Consider the following 20,296-nt stretch of genomic DNA (forward strand, 5'->3'; position numbering starts at 1 on the left):
TAATTTGTGCCAAGTTCAGTGAAAATTTCTAAGTCCAAAGCTCTGCCAAAAGTGGCAACCATTCTGTCCTCGTTTCACTGTGTCCAACGCAAGCCAAATTCTTTTCGCAACACATTTTTGCTTTAACTCCGCAGTCCATTTAATACAATTTGCTATCGAAAAATACAATAACAAAACAAACAACACATACCCTCTGGCCATTCCAAAGAAAATATTAATTAAACATTTACACGCCAGTTCCATATATTACATCAACATATATTACATCAACATACATTACATATATTACACCCACATATGTATATTATCTACATATATTACCGACATACATTGCGCATATTATCTGCATTCCTTATAAACATATACCAAAGTGTAAATTGGTTCCCGTCGGCAAGTCCAAGCCACAAATAAAATGTTTTCCAAGTGTCGACGCGGAGAAGGCGTTTTGTTTTCCATCAATTTTTTCCATACATTTTCAAATCAATTTCCAAGCAATAAATTATAAGCGGTTTTTTCTTTTTTAACAAATAAATTTTTCAATATTTATTTAATTATTTTTAAATTTTCATAAAAACTATAAGACCCACAATAATTCTTTCATCCAATAAACAAAAATTTTTTTTGTAAACCAAAATTTTAAAAAAAAAACTAAATAGACGACCGCCAAATATAGGTCGTTCACCCGACAACTATTTTTTCCTGTATTGCTTGGATAAAAATATGTGTTTGTTTTTAGAAGTACTTACAACGCGGAGAATAGAATACAATTCCACCATTCCAAATTTCTCCGTTCCCAGATGTAAAGAAAAAATAAAATTTTCTACGTTCTAATAAACACTTTTTCGACCGTGTTCCACATTCCAAGTGCTCTAACCGTAAATCAGGTGGACCTGATTACCATAAATCACCGGTCATTTATACAATTCGCTGGTCACTCCAAGTCAGCTGTCCAATTAGTCTAAACTACGGCGTTTCCACTTCGTAAATTATACACCACTTTCACACCCGTTACATCCTATACGGTCTTTTTCCGCTGCTTTCTACCGTTCACGGCGGCAAGCTTAAATTTATTAAGTGCAGTCTAAGGACTCTGTCCACATTTGAAAAAGTGCGACCGTGCTCCAAAACCGCTTCCTTTCCATTTCGCATTTCTTCGATTATGCCCATCGGGGACGATAAAAAAAAATTGTCCGCTGACAAACTCAGGTCTATTTTTTCACCACAAGGGCCGAAGAGTTCAAGCATTTCGGTGAAAACGCCTGCGCAGATTTGCGACGACTGTGCTACTCCATCCAAAGCCACAGTACAGCGCATAGCTAAAAATATGGCTGCTTCCGATCTAGCGCTAGCCAAATTTATTTCGGTTTCTGACCGCTTTAGCGAATTTGAGGCTCAGATCAACACTCCAGAATCTGCTGCTCCAACCGTCACGATGCTTAGCGTCCGAATCCTATTGGATAAGGTTGATAAGGAATTCAACATCTGCTCAGAGTGCCTTGTGTCAGCAGGCGAAGCGGCACAGGCAACATTCCTATTCTCAGGGCTAAATACACGACGCGCTTGCCATCGTTTCGATTTCGCCTCTCACCAACGAGGGTTTCCGCTCTGCGTGAGAGAACATAACAGAGCGTTTCGAAAATAAACGATTGTTGGTAAACAGTCAATTAAAAATCCTTTTTAATGTGCAGTCGATACCAAAGGAACCTGGGGCGGCCTTGAAGGTACTGCCAAGTACTGTTCAAGGTTGCTTGACTGCCTTAGAAATGTCAGGCATCAACATTAAGAACTGGGACTGCATATACTGGTATATCTGTGTTCATCCAAGCTCCCGAAGATAACTCTCTCCTTATGGGTAGAGCTGAACACCTTCCTCACAGAACGCCATCGAACACTAGAGGCCATCGATGATGTGAGACCGCCCGTACCAAGTCAGTCGCACTCCAAAGCAATGAATTCAAGTGGGCCTTCTACGAGACGAAAGTGGCTCCAAAAACTAAAAGTTGCGACTTGTGCAACAAGGAAAACCATCCTGTCCGTGTATGTCCGCGTTTTCTCCAAATGTCGGTTGACGACCGGTCAGCCTACATAAAACGGAAGCAGTTATGCTTAAACTGCTTTGCAAAGGGACATCAGCTTGTTGAGCCGACATTCTGCCTTCGGTGCTTCTGAGTGGAGCAAAAATTAACATCTGTGGCTCCCTCTTGGGGCAAGAGACCATTTTCGGCTGGGTACTAACTGTGCCAGTGTCAGCCTCAGCACAAAGCAGAATCTCCCACGCGTACGATAATTCACTGGACAAACTACTCACAAAATTTTGGGAGGTGGAGAATATACCAACAAAGTTGGTAAAAGAATCCGATTCCATGTGCGAGAAGAATTTCCTTCAAACGACCACGAGAAACGAGTGCGGCAAATATGTCGTTACTCTGCCTTTTCGCGATTCAGAACATATCGGTTCCGGGCTAGGGCATTCTAGGTCTTTCGCGTTGGCTCAGTTTTTAAGGAATGAGCAGCGTCTAAAAAGAGATGAGGCCTTAAAAGCGAGATACGATTCGGTGATCCAGGAATATCTCGACTTAAAGCATATGCGACAAGTTCTTCCTACCCATGATGGCAAGGCCTATTATATGCCACATCACGCCGTCTTAAAACCGGAGAGCGTAACTACTAAACTCCGTGTAGTATTCAATACCTCCAGCCTTTCATCGAATGTTACTAATTTAAATAATATCCTTCATTATGGCCCTGTCTTACATTCCGAGTTAACCATTCAAATTCTGCAGTGGCGCTATTTCCGATACGTGTTCAGCGCCGATATCGAAAAAATGTATCGGCAGATCTGGGTAGATCCGAAACACACTCCATTCCAGCGAATACTTTTCCGTAACAATAGAGGGGAAATCAGAGATTTCGAATTGAAAACAGTAACCTTTGGAGTCAATTGCGCGCCTTTCCTGGACATCCGAGTACTGCAGCAGCTAGAAGCTGACGTAGTACTCAGCCATCCAAAAGCTAGCAATATCATTCGAAATTTCATGTATGTGGATGACGTTCTATCCGTAGCGGACTCCATGGAAGAAGCTCAGCTCATGGTGCAAGAGCTCCGAGACGCTCTGAATTCCGCCGGATTTCCATTGAGGAAATGGACCTCCAACCAAAAGGAAGCCGCCGTTCAGAGCAACCATCTATTAAATACTGATTTTCTCGAGATCGATGAAGAAAGCACTGCCAAAACGACGAATTCTTCTTCGTCCCGCCAGAGTTGGCTATTGAAACGTCCTTTACAAAACGCCAAGTCCTGTCCCAAATTGCCAAATTGTTCGACCCTGCAGGCTGGTTAGCGCCGTTTATCGTTTGAGCTAATTTTCATGCAAGAGATTTGGCTGCAGGAGCTTGGGTGGGACGAAAACATTCCAAATGAGCTTTTTCAGCGATGGCCTAATTTTCTCCACAGTTATTCGGTTTTAGAGCAGATACGCATTCCACGCTGGCTATCGTTTCATCCAGATTTCAAGGTCGAGCTTCATGGCTTTTGCGATGCATCGCAAAAGGCTTATGGGGCGGCAATATATGTCCGCGTAGAAGTGGGCAGCACCATTATGGTGCAACTCCTAACCGCGAAAACCCGGGTAGCACCAGTAAAAACGGTTTCGCTCCCAAGACTGGAGCTGTGCGGAGCGTTATTGCTTTCCGAAATGGCTGCAGCCATAATTCCGCAGATGCCTACGATTAATTCCGAAATTTACTGTTGGACGGACTCCACGATAGTGCTTGCATGGTTAAGCAACCCAGCGTGCCAGTGGACCACATTTGTAGCCAATAGGGTGACAAAGATCGCCCAGGCCACAAAATCAGAAAATTGGTCTCATGTTCAGTCTGAGCATAATCCAGCTGACCTGGCAAGTAGAGGAGTTTCCCTCCAAGATCTAGCCGATAGCCAGTTATGGTAGCACGGACCGACTTGGTTGCAAAATCCACGCAACCAATGGCCAACTCAGGTCGACAACGGTCCGGTGACCGACCTAGAGAAGCGTGCTCTAAAAGTCCATCTCGCAAAAGATCCTTCTGAAGAGTTCTTGGCACGTTTCTCCAAGCTTGAGAAAGCTTTACGGGTCCTTGCTTATGTTCATCGCTTCATTCAGCGGTGCAGAAAGCAGACATCCCCATCTGATGTGCATTTGCTGGCCACTGAAATCGCCGCCGCCGAGCGGTTCCTAATTTCGAACACTCAGCGCAGAGAATTCCCTGTGGAATTTCACTGCCTAAGTGAAAAGCGTGCAGTGCCAAGTTCAAGTGCCAACCTAAGCATGAACCCGTTTCTAGATCCGCAAGGACTGATCAGGGCGTGCGGCCGTGTGGCGGCTTCCGAAAGCCTTCAATACAATGAACGGCATCCAGTGATTCTTCCGTATAACTGCCTGCTTTCTCGCCTCCTTGGGAATTTCACTCATCGTATAACTCTCCATGGTGGTAAACAGTTAATGGTGAGCCTCATCCGGTCGAAATACTGGATTCCGAGAATTAAGAACCTGATGAAAGCAGTAGTAAATTCGTATACAGTATGTGTGATCCACAAAAAGCGGTTGCAAAGCCAACTGATGGGTGTCCTGCCCAGAGAAAGAGCATCGTTCTCCCGACCGTTCACGTATACTGGCATGAATTACTCCGGTCCGTTCGATATAAAGAACTAAACGGGAAGAGCATGTCTTATTACAAAGGGGTATGTGTTAGTTTTTGTTTGTTTCTCCACCAAGGCCATCCATTTAGAGCCTACATCTGACTTAACGACCAAAAAGTTTCTGGCCGCTTTCGCTCGTTTTGTATCCAGAAGAGGGTGTCCACGTCAAGTCCAGTCAGACAATGTCAAAACCTTTGTTGGCGCTGCCACCCTGCTTTCCCGCGATTTCCTTCAAGCCGTAAAAGAGTCGGTGACGGATGCCTATAGTCATCAAGAGATGCAATGGCAATTTATTCCTCCGGGGGCACCCCATACGGGAGGCCTTTGGGAAGCAGGCGTAAAAAGTTTTAAGACGCTATTTTACAAATGCACTGCCACACGAAAATACACGTTTGAAGAGCTCTCCACGCTCTTGGTAAAAATAGAAGCGTGCCTTAACTCCAGGCCGCTCTCTCCTAAGTCTGAGGATCCGACAGATTTGCTGGCTCTGACGCCAGGTCATTTCCTTGTTGGGGGACCCCTTATGTCCACGGTGGAACCCGAAGTAAAGGGAGAAACGAAATCCATTCTTAATCGGTGGCAGCATTTGAAAGCTCTCCATCAGCAGTTCCGTGTGCGATGGAAAGAAGAGTACCTCATAGAACTCCACAAGCGCACTAAATGGCAGGCCCCGTCCAAAAATCTCCGCATCGATGACATGATGAGTGGCGGCTCGGCAGAATTGAGTCTGTTTTCCCAGGAGCCGACGGCAAAGTCCGTGTAATAAATATCCGTACTGCACTAAAGCTCAGCGCAGAAAAGCGTTTGCGACAGTCCTCATTAACAAATACTGCGCCAATTGCCTCGCTCACGAGCATTCCACGGGAGACTGCCGAAGCGGTGATCGTTGCAAGAAGTGCGACCGATCCCACCACACGCTGCTCCATATGCCCGAGCAGGCTAGCTCGTCGTCGCGGTCACGAGCGCGCTCTCGTCTCCAACCGGTGTCAACCCGGCAATCAGCTTCGGCCTCGTCCCAGCGTTCCCGCCTGCAAAATCCGCCGACTCAGCGTGGGAGTACCCCGCTACAACTCCCGGAATCGACCACGCCAGGCCCATCGCTCTCGCTGCTGCTGCAACGCCACAGCGTGAACATCCTGACAGCGCTGGTCAAGTTGGAGACCGGGACGAAGACCTTCGAGACCGCAGCACTCATCGATCCGTGCACACCCATGAGCTGCATCGACGCTTCGTTGGCGTCAGCCTTTTTGTTACCGATGACCAATGTTGGCGACGAGAAGGTCTGTACGACGACGATTCGCTCCAGGGTCGACGCGAAAACGAAACTAGAGGTCGTACATAAGATCGAGCCTAGTGTGCAGATCCGCACACCTGTCCGGGCATTGAGCGACACAGTGATGTCCAAGTTCCAGGACATCGTGCTGGCTAATGACCAGTTCTATCGGCCTGCTACAGTCTCCATGGTCCTGGGAGCAGACGTTCGACGAGGAAATGCCGGTCGTTAAAAAAACTGCCGTAGGATGGATATGTTGCAACCCCAGTGATTGCAAGGGGGCGGAATGACCAAGTTACGGGGTTTGGACCGTCACCCGCTCTCCGCTCTCCACTCCCTCTCTCTTGCTCTTCACCACAGAGTCTCCAACTCTCCTCTCCCCGTGGCAGCTCAAATTGGAGTCTCCGCTGCGCTCGGGAGAGCCTAGCAAATTAGAATAAGCTTTAGTGTAAAACTGATTTTCGTCGAATAAACATACGCCCGGTCGCGCCCGCGCAATTACGAAAAGTCTAGTGTTCGTTTTTTTTCCGAGTGTTTCTATTTCAGCATATTGGGAAAATTCAAGGACAGCCACCCCCATCACCCCAACATTCTCGATTAGGGCAATGTACTCAGGATTTTTAGGCTGGAAAGATTCCAGATCTACAAGTAGGCCATGACGCGCGTCTACTGCAGCCAACTCCTCTTCGTTGACTCGCGACAAAGCATCAGGGACAACATTGAGCTTACCACGCCGGTGTCCAATTTTGATTTTAATGCCCACCTCGAAAGACGAGAATTAAGGTCAGTCTGCGATATCAGCCACTTAAGAGGGTGATCAGAAGGTGATCACCGTAACTTCGTGGCCCTCGACATATGCTTGAAACCGTTTAATACAAATAATGGCTGCCAAACACTTTGGTTCTGTAACTGAATAGTTTCTTTGAAACAAAAGCAATTGGCCATTCCTCGCCTTTCTCTGAAAACGCCAAAACGCCGCTTACCCCCGTATTGCTAGCTTCGCAGTGAATATAAAATATGACTGAATAGTTTCTTTGAAACAAAAGCAATTTGCCATTCCTCGCCTCTTTCTGAAAACGCCAAAACGCCGCTAACCCCCGTATTGCTACCTTAGCAGTGAATATAAAGTGACTTGGTGAAATCAGGATTGCAAAAAACTGGGGCGGAGCACAGCATCTCCATAAGCTTTAGAAACGCGTGCTCACCCTCAATAGTCATCACGAATTTTTTTCAACAGATCTTTCAAAGGCGCTGATACTACCCCAAATGATAAATTTCCTGTAGCACCCGACAATGCCCAAAAATTTTCTGAGTGCCTTCAGAGACTTTGGCAATGGATAGTTGGTCATAGCCGAAATTTTATCAGTTCGCACAACACCTTCTCCCACAATATGGCCCAGGTATTTGACACTTTTCATGCCAAAATTACTTTTCTTAAGGTCCGTCCTGCAGCCGTAACATAGCTTGCACCTGCACCTAGAACTTTTAAGTGGCTATCAAAGCTATATGACATGATAAGCAAGTCATCGAGGTACACAAAAACTTAATTTCTCAGCTCGGCAGGTATTACCTTATCAATTACCTTTATTACCATTATTACCTTATCCAAAAGGCATTACTTTACCTTACTGATATAATGCCTTTTCCAGTATGGAGAAAACTGTTTTATCGCGGGACTTTGGATATAAAGGCATTTGCCAATAGGTGTTCTTGAGATCTAGACTGGAAATATAAGTCGACCCGGGAGCCTTCTACGAATCCCATTAATTTGGGGAAATGGATATGTGTGGACCGCATTTACCCTTAGACTGTCGAGACAAAGACGAACCTTTCCTGGCTTCTCCACCAAGACAACTGACGATAACAAAGGTCTACCAGACTTCTCGATCACGACCAAGCAATTTCTAAATCGCTGGCGATACGGGAAAATGTCTTTGCTTCACTGGTTTCGCGTCACCCACCATTATGGTGTGAGAAAGCAGACTTGTTTTTTCTAATCCTGACACCACAAAGGATGTAAATTTACCTACGACAGCTGGCAATTTTGCCTGTCAGACACCTGGATAATTTGGCCAGATATATCATAATAACATACACCTGGATAAATTGGCCAGATATTATGATATCTGTAAATAAAATTGTCTATGCTTAATCCACCCATAAATTATATGTCCAACCTTGTCCGGCCTCTGGCCCAGATCGGAGCCTAGGGCTGAGCTCAATCTTAAGGGCTTAAATGGTTGCAGTTGTGTCCGGGGACATTCCGACACATTCGGTGTCGGAAGTGCCCGACACTTGTCTCAATGAGCTGGGCCATCATTTCCGACAGTTGAGTCAACAAATCGTTTCCTATAACCTTGACCTGTTGCTCAACAATCTTGCCAATGCCTTGCATGGTAATTGCCTGGGCCTCCCGTGCTGCTTGGGGGACTTGCCTTCTTTTCAGACCTCTGGTAAATGGAGGTACCTTCTCGAAGCATATTGCTTTACAAATTAGACAATTGCTGTGAGTTTTTTCATGATCTTCTATACACGACTTATGAAAATCGTGTCTGTATTTTTTTCGGACTTGTGGAGCAGATGCCAAACTTTTGTCGTAAGTACACACTTTGGCGTAGAAAATGGCAATACCTTTTCCTCCAAGGAATTCATTCTTACAGAATGATAAAAATAAACTTATCAGATGCCTTGATACCTTGTCTGCGATCTGACGTTCTGCTGTCGTTTTTTTTTTTAGTCGCGAACACGCTCCAATATACAGCGGATCGGAACTCACGCCAATTCTGTGCCAATGCGATCGAACAAAATCCACTGAACAAAATTTGGGCTTATGGCGGGTTATAAACTTCAAATTAAAATATGACCAGCGGTAAATCCACTTAAATCAAATAAATTTAACATAATTTAATCCGAACGCCTGAGCACCTAATTCTATGATTGCCGTCGGTCAATTGACAAGTGACAAATGGCATCTCCCGTGGCCTGCGATTCAATTTAAAAACAAGAGAGAACAATATAGTCGAGTTCCCCGACTATCTGATACCCGTTACTCAGCTAGTGTAAGTGCGAAGGAGAGTCTTTAACACTGACAGTTTTTGGCGGTTTGTGGGCGTTAGAGTGGTCTTGGCAGAAAGTTTTGGCAAATAGATAAAAATTTACAAGACTAATACAAAAATGAAAAAATATCAAAACAAATCGATAGAAATTTACAAGACCAATACAAAAATGAAAACATATTAAAACATTTTTCAAAAGTGTAGGCGTGGCAGTTTTAGTCGGTTTGTGGGCGTTAGAGTGGGCGTGGCGACACCAATCGACAAACTTGCGCTGCGTCTATGTCTGGAGTCTGTGTGCTTAATCTCAACCTTCTAGCTTTAGTAGTTCCTGAGATCTCAGCGTTCATACGGACGGACAGACAGACGGACAGACGCGGGCGCGACCGGGCGTAATGTTTATTCGGCGAATACCAATTAGACACTAATACTTATTCTACTTATATAAGCTCTCACGAGCGCAGCGAAGATTCCAATTTGAGCTGCCACGGGAAGAGTAAATTGGAGATTCTGTGGTGAAGAGCGAGAGATCACAGCAATCACTGGGGTTCCAACATATCCATCCTACGGCATGCTGCAGGCACCGGACACGGTGCACCCAAAAACTGTTTTCTGGGCGACCGGCATTCCCTCGTCGAAGGTCAGGAATCCGGATTGTATGACCTTTTGGTAAACGTCTGCTCCCAGGACCATGGAGACGGTAGCAGGCGAAAAGGCTGACGCCAACAAAGCGTCGATACAGCTCATTGGGGTGCACGGATCAATGAGTGCTGCGGTCTCGAAGGTCTTCGTCCCAGTCTCCAACTTGACCAGCGCTGTTGGAAATATGTTCACGCTGTGGCGTTGCAGCATGGGCCTGGCGTGGTCGATTGCGGGCGTTGTGGACGTGAACTCCTACGCTGAGTTGGCGGATTTTGCCGGCGGGAACGCTGGGACGAGGCCGAAGCTGCTTGCCGGGTTGGCACCGGTTGGAGACGAGAGCGCTCTCGCGACCGCGACGAAGAGCTAACCTGCTGCTCCTGGAAAGACAGACTCAATTCTGCCGAGCCTCCACTCATTAGAGGGTAAGATTTCGTCTTTGATGACGACCATGTCATCGATGCGAAGATTTTTGGTCGGGGCCTGCCATTTAGTGCGCTTATGGAGTTCTTTGAGGTACTCTTCTTTCTATCGCACACGGAAATGCTGCCACCGATTTAGAATGGATTTAGTTTTTGCCTTTACTTTGGGTTCCACCATGGACATAAGGGGTCCCCCGACAAGGAAATGACCTGGCGTCAGGACCAGCAAATCTGTCGGATTCTCAGACTTAGGAGAGAGCGGCCTGGAGTTAAGGCACGCTTCTATTTTTGCCAAGAGCGTGGAGAGCACTTCGAACGTGTATTTTCGTGTGGCAGTGCATTTGTAAAATAGCGTCTTAAATCTTTTTACGCCTGCTTCCCAAAGGCCTTTCGTATGGGGTGCCCCCGGAGGAATAAATTGCCATTGCATCTCTTGATGACTATAGGCATCCGTCTCCGACTCTTTTACGGCTTGAAGGAAATCGCTGGAAAGCAGGGTGGCAGCGCCAACAACGGTTTTGCAATTGTCTGACTGGACTTGACGTGGACACCCTCTTCTGGATACAAAACGAGCGAAAGCGGCAAGAAACTTTTCGGTCGTTAAGTCAGATGTAGGCTCTAAATGGATGGCCTTGGTGGAGAAACAAACAAAAACTAACACATACCCCTTTGTGATAAGACATGCTCTTCCCGTATAGTTCTTTATATCGAATGGACCGGCGTTATCCATGCCAGTATATGTGAATGGTCGGGAGAACGATGCTCTTTCTCTGGGCAGGACACCCATCAGTTGGCTTTGCAACCGATTTTTGTGGAATATACAAACCTTGCACGAATTTACTACTGCTTTAATCAGGTTCTTAATTCTCGGAATCCAGTATTTCGAACGGATGAGGCGCACCATTAACTGGTTACCAACATGGAGAGGTTTGCGATGTGTGAAATTCGCAAGGAGGCGAGAAAGCAGGCAGTTAAACGGAAGAATCACTGGATGCCGTTCATTGTATTGAAGGCTTTCGGAAGCCGCCACACGGCCGCACGCCCTGATCAGTCCTTGCGGATCTAGAAAAGGGTTCATGCTTAGGATGGAACTAGAACTTAGCACTGGACGCTTTTCACTTAGGCAGTGATATTCCACGGGGAATTTTCTGCGCTAAGTGCTCGAAATTAGGAACCGCTCGGCGGCGGCGATATCAGTGGCCAGCAGGTGCACATCAGATGGAGATGTCTGCTTCCTGCACCGCTGTATGAAGCGATGAACATAAGCGAGGACCCGTAGGGCTTTCTCAAGCTTGTAAAAACGATCCAACAACTCTTCAGAAGAAGCTTTTGAGAGATAGACTTTCAGAGCACACTTCTCCAGATCGGTCACCGGACCGTTGTCGACCTGAGTTGGCCATTGGTTGCGTGCCATAACTGGCTATCGGCTAGATCTTGGAGGGAAACTCCTCTACTTGCCAGGTCTGCTGGATTATGCTCAGATTGAACATGAGACCAATTTTCTGTTTTTGGGGCATGGGCGATCTTCGTCACCCTATTGGCTACAAATGTGGTCCACTGGCACCCTGGCTTGCTTAACCATGCAAGCACTATTGTGGAGTCCGTCCAGCAGTTAAGTTCGGAATTGATCGTAGGCATCTGTGGAATGATGGCTGCAGCCATTTCGGACGGCAATAACGCTCAGCACAGCTCCAGTCTTGGGAGCGAAACCGTTTTGACTGGTGCTAACCGGGTCTTCGCGGTTAGGAGTTGCACCATAATGGTGCTGCCCACTTCTACGCGGACATATATTGCCGCCCCATAAGCCTTTTGCGAAACATCGCAAAAGCCATGATGCTCGACCTTGAAATCAGGATGAAACGAGAGCCAGCGTGGAATGCGTATCTGCTCTTAAACCGAATAACTTTGGCGAAAATTTTGCCACCGCTGAAAAAACTCATTTGGAATGTCTTCTTCCCACCCAAGCAACTGTAGTCAAATCTCCTGCATGAAAATTTGAGTTCGAACGATAAACGGCGCTAACCAGCCTGCAGGGTCGAACAATTTGGCAATTTAGGACAGGAATTGGCGTTTTGTGAAGGACGTTTCAATGGACAACTCTGGCGAAACGAAGAAGAATTCGTCGGAAGTTCCCTTCCAGCGAATACCGAGGGTTTTGGCAGTGATTTTTGCATCGATCTCGAGAAAATCAGTATTTAAGAAATGGTCGCTCTAATTGGCCGCTAAAACTTCCTTCTGGTTGGAGGTCCATTTCCTCAATGGAAATCAGGCGGAATTCAGAGCGTCTTGGAGCTCTTGCACCATGAGCTGAGCTTCTTCCGTGGAGTTCGCTCCGGCTAGAACATCATCCACATACATGAAATTTCGAATGATATTGCTAGCTTTTGGAAGGCTGAGTTCTACGTCAGCTGCTAGCTGCTGCGGTACTCGGATGGCCAGGAAAGGCGCGCAATTTACTCCAAAGTTTACCGTTTTTAATTCGAAATCTCTGATTTCCCTTCTATTTTTTCGGAAAAGTATTCGTTGGAATGGAGTGTGCTTCGAATCTACCCAGATCTGCCGATAGATTTTTTCGATATCGGCGCTTAACACGTATCGGAAATAGCGCCACTGCAGAATTTAAATGGTCAACTCGGAATGTAAGACAGGGCCATAATGAAGGATATTATTTAAATTAGTAAAATTCGATGAAAGGCTGGAGGTATTGAATACTACACGGAGTTTAGTAGTTACGCTCTCCGGTTTTAAGACGGCGTGATGTGGCATATAATAGGCCTTGCCATCATGGGTAGGAAGAACTTGTCGCATATGCTTTAAGTCGAGATATTCCTGGATCACCGAATCGTATCTCGCTTTTAAGGCCTCATCTCTTTTTAGACGCTGCTCATTTCTTAAAAACTGAGCCAACGCGAAAGACCTGGAATGCCCTAGCCCGGAACTGATATATTCTGGGTCGCGAAAAGGCAGAGTAAAGACATATTTGCCGCACTCGTTTCTCGTGGTCGTTTGAAGGAAATTCTTCTCGCACATGGAATCGGATTCCTTTACCAACTTTATTGGAATATTCTCCACCTCCCAAAGTGTTGTGATTAGTTTATCCAGTGAATTATCGTACGCGTGGGAGATCTGCGTCGAAAATGAGGAAATTCTGCTTTGTGCTGAGGCTGACACTGGCACAGTTAGTACCCAGCCGAAAATGGTCTCTTGCCCCAAGAGGGAGCCACAGATGTTAATTTTTGCTCCACTCAGAAGCACCGAAGGCAGAATGTCGGCTCACGAAGCTGATGTCCCTTTGCAAAGCAGTTTAAGCAAAACTGCTTCCGTTTAATGTAGGCTGACCGGTCGTCAACCGACATTTGGAGAAAACGCGGACATACACGGACAGGATGGTTTTCCTTGTTGCACAAGTCGCAACTTTTAGTTTTTGGAGCCACTTTCGTCTCGTAGAAGGCCCACTTGAATTCATTGCTTTGGAGTGCGACTGACTTGGTACGGGCGGTCTCACATCATCGATGGCCTCTAGTGTTCGATGGCGTTCTGTGAGGAAGGTGTTCAGCTCTACCCATAAGGAGAGAGTTATCTTCGGGAGCTTGGATGAACACAGATATACCAGCAGGCGGTCCCAGTTCTCAATGTTGATGCCTGACATTTCTAAGGCAGTCAAGCAACCTCGAACAGTACTTGGCAGTACCTTCAAGGCCGCCCCAGATTCCTGTGGTATCGACTGCACATTAAAAAGGATTTTTAATTGACTGTTTACCAACATGGCGTCGCCACTTGTTTTGGCATTTAAATGGATTAACTTTTCCACCGGAGTCAGCCGTGGATTATTTATATAAATGGCTGTGAAAAGATTACGGAAGGTCGGCCAGCGAAGATATTCGCCTGCGAAAACTTCTGTATCGCATGGAGGCAACCGATAGCCAGTGGAAATGTAGGCCTGGGGCGCAGCGTTCGCTGCTGGGATGGACTGAGACGCGCCCTGTTCGATTTTATCAACGAGATGGGCAACACACCTTTCATAGACTGAATAGCAATAACTGTATTTAGCCCTAAGAATAGGCATGTTGCCTGCTGCCGCTTCGCCTGCTGACACAAGGCACTCTGAGCAGATGTCGAATTCCTTTTCAAGCTTGTCCCATAGGATTCGGACTTGGTCGCGACGTACTCTAAGCATCGTGACGGTTGGAGCAGCAGATTCTGAAGTGTTGATCTGAGCCTCAAATTTGCTTAAGCGGTCAGAAACCGAAATAAATTTGACTAGCGCTAGATCGTAAGCAGCCATATTTTTAGCTATGCGCTGTACTGTGGCTTTGGATGTAGTAGCACAGTCGTCGGAAATCTGCGCAGGCGAAATGCTTCTTGGAATTCTTGGACTCTTCGGCCCTTGTGGTGAAAAACTAGACCTGGGTTTGTCAGCGGACAATTTTTTCTTATCGTCCCCGACGGGCATAATCGAAGAAATGCGAAATGGAAAGAAAGCGGTTTTGGAGCACGGTCCCACTTTTTCAAATGTGGACAGATTCGTTAGACTGCACTTAATAAGCTTAAGATTGCTGCCGTGAACGGTAGAAAGCAGCGGAAAAAGATGGGATGTAACGGGTGTGAAAGTGTGAAGTGAAATTTACGAAGTGGAAAAGCCGTAGTTTAGACTAATTGGACAGCTGACTTGGAGTGACCAGCGAATTGTATAAACGACCGGTGATTCATGGTAATCAGGTCCACCAGATTTACGGTTGGAGCACTTGGAATGTGGAACACGGTCGAAAGAATGTTTATTAGAACGTAGAAAATTTTATTTTTTTTTTTACAACTGGAAACGGATTCCAATCCTGGCTTTTGCCGAATTTTGGCGAAATAGGTCTCTTTTATTTTTTGGATAACTGCGCTGGCGTGCGTTGCCCAATAAAAGAATATCCTGGGAATTAGATTCTGGACCCCCGGGATCCTATAACTCTTAGACTTACCTATGCTATCTCCTGCCACTCTGCTCAGAAAAAAACAACCTTCTCCGTTGCCTTCGATGATTATATCCACTCGCGTCACTCAGTAAAATAATTTTAGCATTCCTGCGACACTTTATAAAACACTTGGGAATTAGATTCTGGCCCCCCGGGATCCTATAACTCTTAGACTTACCTATGCTACCTCCTGCCACTCTGCTCAGAAAAAAACAACCTTTTCCGTTGCCTTCGATGATTATATCCACTCGCGTCACTCAGTGAAATAACTTTAGCATTCCGGCGACACTTTATAAAACACTTGATACTTGATACTGGTACAAGCTTACAGTTGATCGGCCAAAACGGAAAAGACCGCTTCCGGTCTAGGGAATGAGGTGAAAAGCGCGTACTTCAAGTCAGTATCGAGAGAATGACACTTAATTATTAGGTGTTGTCCTTTGTAAGTCCTAAGGAAGTCGTAAGTAAGTCGTAAGTCCTTTGAGCAGTGGGATTGCGTTCCTCCGAGTCGAACTGCTGAGTTCTTCCCGTCGATTCTTATGATGAAAACTCTGTCGTTGTCGCAATTGATGATTTCGTACGGTCCGTTATAGGAAGCCAATACATGAGTGCATTGGGAGCTGGTCGAACTTTCTGCATGTGCTCTTGAAAACTGCTCAGGAATGTCGTAGGATCTACAGTTTTATCCATGTTGGCGAAGAATTCGTTTGGCAGTGAATTGGTACTCGATACAACATCTCAGCTGCAAATTTTTTTTTTATGTACGAAGTCCAAGTAGCACAGATGGCAATAGTTGAGGGCACGGCGTGCCATTGCTGCACTTAAAGGACGATTTGAAGAGCGGTGGCATTAGAGACAAAATCTACACAATTTGAGGACATCGAAAGCCAGACAAATTTCTGTTAGATTTGACGGGCAATTACTCGCCCACTGGGATGAGATAGATTGTGGATATATGAGTAAGCCTGTTAGCGAAGTGATTGCAAAAGGTGATTACAAAAGGACGGAGATTTGGTGTGGATACGTCACAGTATATCGAAAATTCTCCACCGAAACAAACTTTCTTGAGCTTTAGAGAAGTAGTTCCTTGCAAGATGCGTGCCAATTCAGCATCCGAGGCGTGCTCCTTCTCGAGCTGCGCCGCGGTGGGCATCGTGATAGTGCATTTTTCCAGTTCCTTTTATGTGAAGGATGGTCGCCTAGAATTGCGAAATATATTTTAAAGGCCGCTGTTGGAATGCGTATACTAATGGCTTGTGATTAGTCTTGATCACAAATATGCGTGCATCTTTGACTGACTCGTATATGGCAAGAAGCTCCCGGTCGTACGTGGAGTAATTTCTCTTAGTGTTGCTGAGCTTCTTGGAGAAAAATCCTAGAGGTTGCCAGTCATGACTAGTGCGTTGTTCCAGAACTGCTCCGATGGCGAGGTCCGATGCGTCACAAGCCAGTTGCAGTTCAGTTTTCGATGCTTGCAATTCTCAAAGGCTGATATGAGTTCTGCAGTCCTGAGGATGTCGTTCGTCGTTCTTCTTTACATTCCTTAGCAGCTCGGACAGCGGTGCCTGAGTGTGCGAAGACCGGGGTAGGCATCTGCGATAGTAGTTTATAGCGCCCAAGAAGCAGCCTAGTTGGCTGATAGTTTCAGTACAAGCATAATTGAGAATGGCTAAAGGACGGTGGTTTGATGACGTGTTTGTTAATCGTGTAGCTGAGAAAATTAACTTGCTTTTGCGCTTATTGACATTTGCTGAGATTGATGCTTAGCTCGTGTTTTTGCCAGACTGATAACTTTTGCTATCGTAATCGAGTTGAGCTTTCGGTAATCACCGCATGCTCTCGACCTACCGTCTTTTTTGGAGTCTTTGTGTAGTGGGCTGGACCAAGGACTTTTGGACATATGCCTTGCTCGATCAGAAAAATGATTTCCTTTGCAGTGGCAAGTTTATCTCGAGATAAGCGTCGTTGTCGGTCAGAAAAGGGTGTCCCATATGTTTCAATGTGGGGTTGTACATCATGTTTCTTTATATACTTCGATGATGGACTTCCTCAAACTCTTGCAGAAGCTCTCGAAATGTAAAAATATCCTGCACAGTGGATTTCATTCGCTTGGCACGCTAGGCACGTGGTTGTTGACAGTTCTGTGATCGAGTCAATAAGGCATCTGTTTTTGAGATCAATAAGAAGCTGGAACTCGGCCAAAAAGTCTGCTCCAATTATAGGTGTGTAAACGTCAATGATGATTGGCCAGGTAAAATTGCGTCTGAGATCCAAGTCCAGCTTAGTTATATATCTGATGTTGGAGGTACGATCGGTGACGTGCAAACGCTGCTCTCGTGGAACAGCTGACTAAACTGATGGATCGCTGCTGCTGTCCTTGCAGCTGTCCTTGCAACGACGTAAAGCGTGGTTGGCATTTATTTGCGTCGTGGTAGAAACAAAGAGGTCTGTTAACAGGAATTGTCCGCTGGTCTGGCGCCACGAGATGAACACCGTGATCGGTTGCGGGATTGGATGCGCTTGTCATCCTTTTTCAATGCCGTGACATCTTGCATGAGCGAACGTAAGTTGTCGGAAAGTTCTTTCAAAGGGTCTGCAGGGGGAACCTCGCAGATAGCCGGATTTGCAGGAGAAAAAAATCGCCTTCTAGCTTCCAAGCGAACGGTCGTGTTTTTTTCCGCGCCCCGAATTTATTTTTGTTTTTGCAAAGTCCAGCGGTGGATTTTAATAAATTCACGGTTTACCCGCTCTCTCGCTCTTCCATACAAAATCTGTGACGCGCCGAACGCGCACATAGTCTAAGTGGAAAAACATGTATAGTATAAAACATAAGGATATAAATAAAATAATGAATAAAGGAGAAAGAAAAAGAAGGCAAAGAAACACACACACAACCCGCATTTTAATTCAAACCCAATGCGCACGTGCTCGCCAAGGATCGTTCGCGAAGGTTCACACTGGCCCAAAAATAAGGCGCACCACATCCTCCGTTAGGCATTCAGTTCGGCCAGCGATCGGCGACAAGACCTCCAGGAGAAGCTAGCAGAAACGGACCAGCAGCCAAGGATCAGCGGTAAGGAGTCCAACAGAGCCATAGGAGGCGAGTAACGACGTGGTAACTAACTAATCATAGTAGTCTTTGCGTATTACGTCTCATTCTCCGGCTCGGTTCACCGACCCGTGTGTTTAAGCTATAGTAGACCTCACCGGCCTCTAAAACTCCTCTTAGTAGACCTGATCGGCCTCTAAAACCCTTTTCATCATTAGCAGACCTAACCAGCCTCTAAATCGCTTCGCATAATTAGTAGACCTGACCGGCCTCTAAACTCTTCTCACCATTAGCAGACCTAACCGGCCTCTAAAACTCTTCTCGTAATTAGTAGACCTGATCGGCCTCTAAAAACTGTTCTCATAATTAGTAGACCTAACCGGCCTCTAAAACGGTTCTCATACTTAGTAGACCTAACCGGCCTTTAAAACTGTTGTCACACTAAGTAGACCTAACCGGCCTCTAAAACTGTTCTCATAATTAATAGACCTGACCAGCCTATCAAATTTTCCCCACACTAAGTACACCTAACCAGGCCTCTAAAACTGTTATCATATTTAGTAGACCTGACCGGCCTCTCAAATTTTCCCCTTAATTGGTAGACCCGAACGGTCTCTGCCCCATTATTTTCCGTTCACAGGCAGTAGAGGAACTCGCGGCCGCGTGACTGGACGACTATTGAGCTGCCATCTCGGGAGTCTGGCGTCAATCCGTACCCATCGTGGAGATGTACGGCCCTAGGAACGAGACAAGACGCCCCGAGCCAACCAGCCGCCGATCTCGCCACGAGGACTGCAGCGCACTGAAGCGACTGTAAACACATTACTTACTTACGAACCTCTGGGACCCGGTTCGTATTCTCTTTCAGCAACCCCACCTGAACCAAATCAAATATCTGCGACAAATCCTGACCATCCTTGAGCCAACCGAGCACTGACAGATGGTCACAAATCCTAAAGTTCTAGGCATGCAGACTGCGCTCTAGCCGTACATTTTTGATGTTGTGTTTTGGTACGGTGGTCAAAATCCAATTAAAAGTTGTCTGCATCCAAAACAAATGCCGTCAAATAAAGCCTGAGCAATCAAAAATGACCTGTTGGCTATGTGATAGAATGGTGCACACTAAGTGCGCTGATCTTAACGGTAGAACCAGTGATGACCCAGCTAAAGGCCCTAATCTAAAATACTGTTGTGATACTTGCCTAGGAGTTGCGAATGAAATAAATCTCTTTATGCTGCAAACTTAAGGTGGGTTAAAAGGACTGATTAGCAGTTTTGGCGTGGCTAGAGATCATTTTCGTCGAGCTGATGATCTTCTTTCCGCGCTAGTTTCACAATTTAATACCCTCAAGCTATTGGAGGAATCTCCAAAGCGCAAGAAAGCAGCTGGTGGTTGCCTAAGGGGAATGCACCGCAACCTCCGGCAAGTGATCAACAGGACTCAACAGCTGATCAGTTGACGATCGCAGCAAACCCTCAATCGGCAGCTAAAAAAGATTCGGAGTAATCCGATCAATCCGTTGTGGAGGGAGTCCAGCCTGGGATTGCTACAGATTCCGTTTTGTATGAACTGGTTTTTCAACCGGTGATTCCACCTGTCCCGAATTACCACCACAAAAGAATATTGAGTCCGGACTACCGGCACAAGCTGGCACTTCAGAAATACAACCTGCAGTGCCAAAACCCCACTCGGTGGTTCCACTTAAGAAACAAATTTTCGTTTCTAGGCTTTCCCTGATCATACATCATTTTATGTATTGTCTTTAAAAAAAAAGTCAAAACAAAAGCCCACAACATAAAAGGGACATCTCATCTTTCTAGATTACTATCCCTAATGAGCCATTCTCGACCATATGTTCTGGTGATTTTTGGCCGGATAGTATGGTTGTGAAAGAGTTCAAAGCTAAGATAAAAAATAGAAAAAAAGGGCCCGTGGAAATTAAACTTCCCACACGTGGCCAGATTACTGCCCCATCCTCCTCTTCTACTTCTACTTCTACTTCTACTTCTACTTCTACTTCTACTTCTACTTCTACTTCTACTTCTACTTCTACTTCTACTTCTACTTCTACTTCTACTTCTACTTCTACTTCTACTTCTACTTCTACTTCTACTTCTACTTCTACTTCTACTTCTACTTCTACTTCTACTTCTACTTCTACTTCTTTATCTTCAAAAACCTAAAATCTAGTCTCACTATCTGCTATCAAAATGTAAGAGG

General features: G+C 45.8%; 1 pseudogene; it reads left to right on the forward strand.

Annotated features, from left to right (window-relative positions):
- The first annotated feature begins 1,324 nt into the window (after positions 1-1,324).
- On the forward strand, positions 1,325-5,604 carry LOC122319535 (annotated as a pseudogene).
- Positions 5,605-20,296: the final 14,692 nt, after the last annotated feature.

The sequence above is a fragment of the Drosophila yakuba genome, chromosome 2R (genome assembly GCF_016746365.2).
Source record: "Drosophila yakuba strain Tai18E2 chromosome 2R, Prin_Dyak_Tai18E2_2.1, whole genome shotgun sequence".
NCBI lineage: Eukaryota > Metazoa > Arthropoda > Insecta > Diptera > Drosophilidae > Drosophila > Drosophila yakuba.